Consider the following 6,000-nt stretch of genomic DNA (forward strand, 5'->3'; position numbering starts at 1 on the left):
AAGGCTTGACTAGCCAAAACAAACTATTTCAAGATCTACTTTATATGAACCATTCTCTAAAAGTGAGAGGAGTTTGGAAGTTGGAAGGTGACCGAGAGTACTTCAGTCCCTTGAGTGAGAAGACACGGTGATAGTCCTTTCACTGGGGAAGCTTGTAGGCCTTGGCACTTATCTAATTCATGCAGATGTGTCCTTTGGTACTGTTTGATAAGTGACATTTTTTTTTTTTTTTTTTTTGGTTTTTGGGTCACACCTGGCAGTGCTCAGGGGTTATTCCTGGCTCCAGGCTCAGAAATTGCTCCTGGCAGGCACAGGGGACCATATGGGGCGCCGGGATTCTAACCGATGACCTCCTGCATGAAAGGCAAACGCCTTACCTCCATGCTATCTCTCCGGCCCCATTTTTTTTTTTTTTTGGATAAGTGACATTTTTATAATCTTTCCTTATATATGGCCTAGTTGATATTCATTTTTTTCTTAATATTAAACTTAGTCGACAACTTCATCTACATGTAATTAGATGAAAATATAAAAGCTGCAGTAGCCAAGTTTAGTAGGTAATACACTCAGTTTTGAACTTCAATTTAGAAAGACCAAATTCATATTGATCATTTTTAAAGGTTTCCATGCTATTTTACTCCCAAGGTTCAGTGTTGTCTCCATATTGAAGAAATAACAAATGAGGGCTGGCGAGGTGGCGCTAGAGGTAAGGTGTCTGCCTTGCAAGCGCTAGCCAAGCAAAGGACCACGGTTCGATCCCCCAGTATCCCATATGGTCCCCCCAAGCCAGGGGCAGTTTCTGAGCACTTAGCCAGGAGTAACCCCTGAGCATCAAACGGGTGTGGCCCGGGGGGGGGGGAAATAACAAGTGACTTCAGACCTTGAAGTCAGGTTAGAAACTGCCTTTTTTTTTTTTTTTTTTTTTTTTTTTGTGGTTTTTGGGTCACACTCTGCAGTGCTCAGGGGTTATTCCTGGCTCCAGGCTCAGAAATTGCTCCTGGCAGGCACAGGGGACCATATGGGGTGCTGGGATTCGAACCGATGATCTCCTGCATGAAGGGCAAACGCCTTACCTCCATGCTATCTCTCCGGCCCCCCAGAAACTGCCTTTTAATTTGAACCCAAAACTATCAGTCAAGGTTGTGACTCTGCACTAGAGCCTTCTAAATTTGCTCAGCCTGGGCAAAAAAGACTCAAACTTAAAGGTCACTTTGTTCCCATCAAAGGAGTAGGAAGTAGCTTGATAAATCAGTGATTATAGTAAGCTCTCAAAGCCCTTTCCAAACTCAGATGTGAGGGCCAGAGCGATAACACAGCGGGGAGGGCATTTGCCTTGCACACAGCCAACCTGGGACCCACTCGGGTTCAACTCCAGCATCCCACATGGTGGTCCTTTGAGCCTGTCAAGAGCGATTTCTGAGCACAGAGCCAAGAGTAACCCCTGAGCACTGCAGAATGTACCCTATACCTCCTCCCCAAGTGAACTTCCCCTTTCCAGACTTTCCATTTTGTAATGAGGATTAGGAAAAAGCTGGAGTAAATGTACAAGCACATATATGCATGTGTGTCTGTCTTATGTGTCTGTGTGAGCCCCCCCCCTTTGACTTTGCCTGCAAGTGGAAAGAGGTATGCATAGTCATTTATTGGAAGGTGACATAAAGGAGGGAGTCTAATGACTTTTTGTCTTGGCTTGATCTAGTAGCGATTTTTATAATGATGAACCTACAGTGAGGGCAGATGGGTTTTTGTACAAAAAAAAAAATCCTAGAGGAATTTATTTTTAGGGTTAGCCTCAGCTGTTTACCATTTCCAGAAATTATAGTTACATAACCCTTGGCACCCATAATGCACACTGCCTTGAACTGGGAAGAACATGAATATGTAACCTTTGAAACAGTATAAAATGTTAATGGCAGTGCATGGTTTGAGAAGAAAACAATCAACTACTCACAACTTATGAATTGGATCTTGACTTACAGAGAACTTTATGACAGTGATTGTCAACCACTTTGGTCTATGACCAAAGTACTGCAGGCATAAGAAAGTTGAACAACTTTTCTCTAGACTTTACACTTTTTTTTTTTTTTTTTTTGGTTTACACTGGCTGTGCTAAGGAATCCTTCCTGGTAGGACTTGGGTGACCATATATGGTACTAGGGATTGAATCTGGGACAAATTGCACAAGGAAAACAATTTACTGCTATGCTATTCTGCTTATCTTCCTTTTTTTCTTGTTGGAAAAGCAATAGATACATACTTTTGTTTTGATTTATGGGCTACACCAAGTGCTCAGATGTTAGCTACTCTTGGCTCTGCACTCAGAAATCGCTCCTGGCAAGCTGGGGGTGGAGGTGGGGGCTTATAGGATTCTGAGAATCAAACCTAGGTCCATCCCAGGTTGGCTGCTTGAAAGGCAAATGCCCTACTGCTGTGCTATTCACTCTGGCCCCATTTTTTAAGTATATGTTTATATTCTATTTTGTGTTTGGGCCACTCTCAGTGTTGCTCACGATCACTCCTGGAGGGGATCAGGATTCTGTATGATTTGTTGGAGATGGAACCTGAATCAGCTACTTGCAAGGCAAGTACCTCAACCACTATACCATTGCTCTGACCTCTGTATTCTGCATTTATGTTTTAATCCCCCATCTCATTAATTAAAAAAAAAAACACCAAAAAAACAGTCATTCGCTATGGCTGTTTTCCAGCATAAATGTAAATTTGGTCCTGGGACAAGATGCTTCCTCTTTAGGTGATTATTTAAAGCCACTGCTTGTGAGATCTGGGAAAGATTATTTGTCATTCCTCAAAAAATTGGCTTTTAGAAACACTAATTCTGAAGCAATTTTCTCTCTATCTCCTGTCAGCCCTTGGTCAAGCCTTTCTTCTCTCTACATATTAGTATTGTCCCTTACATAACTCAGTAACTATGTTCTTTTCTTGCTAGAAGTTTATAAGCTCTTAAGTTTCTTGAATTAATTTCAAAATAGGAAAGAGGTAGGGTTTTTTTTGTTTTTGTTTTTGGGCCACACCTGGCAGTGTTCAAAGGTTACTCCTGACTTTGCACTCAGAAATCGTTCTGGACAGGCACAGGGGCCATATGGGATGCCTGGAATCGAACCTGGATTGACTGCATACAAGGCAAATGCCCTACCGGCTGTTCTATTGCTCCAGCCTAGAAAGAATTTTTTTTTGTTTGTTTGTTTTTGGGTCACACCCGGCGGTGCTCAGGGGTTACTCCTGGCTGTCTGCTCAGAAATAGCTCCTGGCAGGCACGGGGGACCATATGGGACACGGGGATTCGAACCAACCACCTTTGGTCCTGGATCGGCTGCTTGCAAGGCAAACACCGCTGTGCTATCCATCTGGGCCCAGAAATTTCTTTATGATTTTTGTGCCACACCAGCCAGTGCTCAGGGGTAACCCCTGGCTCTGCACTCAGAAATCGCTCCTGGTAGGTTTGGGGGACCATATAGGATGCCGGGAATTGAACACGGGTCTGTCCCAGTGGGCTGCATGCAAGGCGAACTCCCTACTGCTGTGCTATAGCTCTGTCCCCTGGAATGAGCTTTCTTTAAAAACAAACAAATAAAAAACAAATTAAAAAAACCCTTTGTACCCAGAATGACCAAGATAGTAAGTTTTACTTTATTAAATGAGAGAAATGAAGACTACTAGATGCTTTATTTAAATTTTGATGATTCCAGAGGTCCAACCCAGAGTCTCACAAAGACAAGGCAGATACTCTACTACTGGATTATAGCTAGCCTGGGATGTATCCTCCATCCCCTGGAGGTCACAGTTTTGATATATACATACTAATTCAAGCGATGGAATGAAGTAAGTACTAAACTTTGTGGAAGAATTAATTTGTATAGAAATTTTGTAATAGTCAAATATGTCGTGGGACTTAAATTCTTAGATTAGAGATGGGCAAAGTCTGCATTTTCAGAGTTCATACTTTTTATTGTTAATTTTTTGGTTTTTGGGCCACATCCTGTGACGCTCAGGGATTATTCCTGGCTGTGTGCTCAGAAATCGCTCCTGGCTCAGGGGACCATATGGGATGCCAGGGATTGAACCAGGTCTGTCCTGGATCGGCTATGTGAAAGGCAAATGCCCTTCTGCTGTGCTATTGCTCCGGCCCTCTTTTTTTTTTTTTTTTTTTTTTTTTTTTTTTTTTTTTTTTTTTTTGTTTTTGGGTCACACCCGGCAGCACTCAGGGGTTACTCCTGGCTTCATGCTCAGAAATCGCTCCTGGCTGACTTGGGGGACCATATGGGACGCCGGGATTCGAACCAATGACCTTCTGCATGAAAGGCAAATGCCTTACCCTCCATGCTATCTCTCCGGCCCCCGGCCCTCTTTTTTTAAACTTATAAATTAAAATACTGTAAACAAGGGAGGGCCCACAGTAATGATATAGTAAGAAGGCCACTTGCCTTGCACACTGCTGACTTGGGTTCGAACTCTGGCAACCCCACCAGGAGAGATCACTGTGCAGATCCAGGAGTAAGTCCTGAATGAAGATCCTTGAACACCCTTGGTAATGACTCCAAAATCCAAAAAGCAAGATACTGTAAACATATAGTATATTGTATATGTAAACATATGTATATATACATATGTATGTACATATGTAAACATGATTATGTAAACTATGTAAACAGATATTGTAAACATGTAAACATAACTTGCAATAAACATTGCAAGTTGAAGCAGCAATAGTTAGCAAATAGATAGCATTATACCATCTTTATCAATTATTAAAGTTCAATAATTAAAAAAATAAAAGTTCAATAATTGTTTACTGTTACTACTTGATACCTTCCACGTTCATAAATGAGGAGTCATAAACACACATGTGAAAGGAGAACATCTAAATTTAAAAGCAAGTGTACTGTAGCCTCGTGTGAGATACCACTAAAATAAAATAGGGCTGGAGAGATAGTACAGTGGGTAGGGCATTTGCCTTGCATGTGGCCAATTCCGGTTTGATCCCAGGAATCCCAGATGGTCCCTCCAGCCCACCAGGAGTAGTTCCTGAGTTCAGAGCCAAGAGTAACTCTGGAGCATTGCCCCAAAACCAAAATAAATTTAAAAAAATTTAAAAATTAAAAAAAAGGCAAAACAATAACAACAACAAAAACAAAACTAACCACCCAAACCGGAAGGTTTTCTAGATTTATAGTGGAATTAGCAAGGAATCTAACATGAGTTTAGTGAACTTTATAATTTAGGAATTGAGAATTATATTATTAATTCAGAATTATATTATTGAGCCCCTAACTATATGTACTACTTGATATGCACGCACAAAATCTTCCTATTAGGCAGATATAAATTTCAATTGCATAGGTAAGTAAGAAAGACTGAGTAGAGAACTATGAAGGGAGATTCAAGTAGCCCTGATCTTTGGCATTAGGTTGGCTGACCACTCTGCCCCTTCCCAAAACTTCTATCACTGCAGGATCTGAAGTGATCATCTATAAAAGATTTTCTGCATTAGCCTTGCTAAGAATAGCCTGGCTCTAGAGAGGATCACAGCTTTAAGTGGACAGTTGGGATCATTTCACTAACGGCAGAGAAGGGCATGAAAACATAGGACTGGGAAGTGAGCTGGCCTTTTATCCAGAGATTGGGCATTGAGTTTGCCTGAAGAAGAAAAGGCAAACTCCTTATCTGAGAAGGAAGACCAAAAAAAAAAAGGGGGGGGGGGGGGCTTGCTGAGTCAGGTGAGCCATCTCCGAAGTCGATTTTGGAAGGAAAAAAAGACTGAAATCAGTCCGGGAGCGGTGGTGAGTTAAGGAGATCCTCGGAGGAGGAGGGCAGGGTCCATCTAGTATGACAGGTGCAAGCCCAGCTGCTCCTTCTGCCCTCCCCTCACACACACACACACACCCACGCAGCTCCTCTCCCCTCCTCCACACGGCGGCCGAGCTCCCCGCCTTGCAGGGGGAGCCGGAGCGAGACCAGCGGGGGCTCCCTTTGGCCGTGTGC

Source organism: Suncus etruscus, chromosome 14 (assembly GCF_024139225.1).
Source record: "Suncus etruscus isolate mSunEtr1 chromosome 14, mSunEtr1.pri.cur, whole genome shotgun sequence".
Classification (NCBI taxonomy): Eukaryota; Metazoa; Chordata; class Mammalia; order Eulipotyphla; family Soricidae; genus Suncus; species Suncus etruscus.